This window comes from Triticum dicoccoides, chromosome 7A (genome assembly GCF_002162155.2).
Source record: "Triticum dicoccoides isolate Atlit2015 ecotype Zavitan chromosome 7A, WEW_v2.0, whole genome shotgun sequence".
NCBI lineage: Eukaryota > Viridiplantae > Streptophyta > Magnoliopsida > Poales > Poaceae > Triticum > Triticum dicoccoides.
In genome coordinates, this window is record NC_041392.1 from 197428157 (window position 1) to 197429650 (window position 1494).

Consider the following 1494-nt stretch of genomic DNA (forward strand, 5'->3'; position numbering starts at 1 on the left):
GAACTGCGGCTCTCAGTTGAATGTGATGTAGGACTGTTTTACGATACACGACCATATAGAGCGTGTTTGGTTCCTTGGCTCGCACCTGCATCGTATCCATTATACAATTTTCGCAATGTTTGGTAGGCTGCACGTCTCTCTGGGCCAGGCCCGACTGATGTAAAATAGGCCCCCCAGCCAGGCTGAGCTCGCCCGTAGGTATCGGCCGTTTCCGCGAGCTTGCACCCACGCGTGCAAACTCTTGAGCAGGTCTCTCCTCCCTCGGTCTGGCGGCTCGCATTTCCCCTGCTCTCCCGACGCTCTTTCCTCTGTGCGACGCTGGTGGATCTCGCCGTCCCTGATGCATCTTTGCCGCCGCATCTCATCACCGGTGCCAAGGAAGCTCTCCTCTCTTCCTCCTCCCCACCGTCCCAAGCTCCGGTCCTCCCTCCCATCCCCCAGCCTGGATCTCGCCGTGCCTGCTTGTCTTCGCCTGATCTGGCCGTCACAGCAAGCACGAGATTCCGGCGACACGTACACAGCGCGCCCTCACTCGCGGACGCCCGCCGGATCTGGCTGTGAGAGCTGCCGCCCGCCCGATCCAGTTGTGCCCTTGCTGCTCGATCTCCTGCTTGGTTCGGCCGTTGGCCTTGTAAACATGGCACTGCTTCCCTCCTTGATCTGACTGTGAGAGCTGCCGCCCACCTGATCCACTTGTGCCCTTGCTGCTCAATCTCCTGCTTAAGCTTAACTGAATAATTTGTGTATATTTTTTGTTTTGATTTGGTCAGGAGGAAGAATAAGAGATCAGCTAGCTAGAGGAAGAAGAACAAGAGAGAGACATGCTAGTTTTGTTTTGTATTGGTGTTGTTCGGATCAAAATATCAGTTAGCTAGAGCAGATGGACAGTAAAGAAGTGCCTTCAAATGGCTAGCTGTTCTGTGCATGTATGTTTAATATGACCTCATGAATGTTGACAATGGAATACACATAGAAGTATATGGTTTTCGTTTGTTTTCTTTCCCTGTTTAGTTGCGTCTTTGATTCAAAGGATCTTCATACGAAATTTGCAAGATTCAAAATGTTATGATTTTTTTATTTGTGTTTGATCATGTTCTTTTATTTTAACCAGCAAAGATACCTGGAGTGCATGTGTCATCAAAGTAACTATACATGTATAATCACCTAGAATCAAATTCCACATTTATCATACTGCTTATCCTCATCCAGCCTACCAAACAACATCTGAGATGAGCCTGGCCCGTATCGTGCAAGTACACCAAACACACATCTCAACTTCTTCTTGCATTAGCTCAACCAGGCCAACCCAACCAAGCTCCTTCATACGATGCAGGTTGGATGCGCCCAGGGAACCAAACACGCCCATAAGCGTGGACCTCTGCAGCGTGCGAGTGTGTGGGGAGGAAAACGGTTGCATGCATGCTAATTTTTCTCTCTCTCTCCAATGTAAAAGACTTCTATTTAATCTGATAAATATTTTAGAACAAAATTCAT

At 48.7% G+C, this 1494-nt stretch overlaps 1 long non-coding RNA gene across 1 annotated transcript; it reads left to right on the forward strand.

Annotated features, from left to right (window-relative positions):
* Positions 1–208: 208 nt before the first annotated feature.
* Positions 209–997, forward strand: LOC119330487. Its single transcript, XR_005160126.1, has 2 exons — positions 209–666; positions 771–997. It is a non-coding gene; the product is annotated as an uncharacterized LOC119330487 (long non-coding RNA).
* Positions 998–1494: the final 497 nt, after the last annotated feature.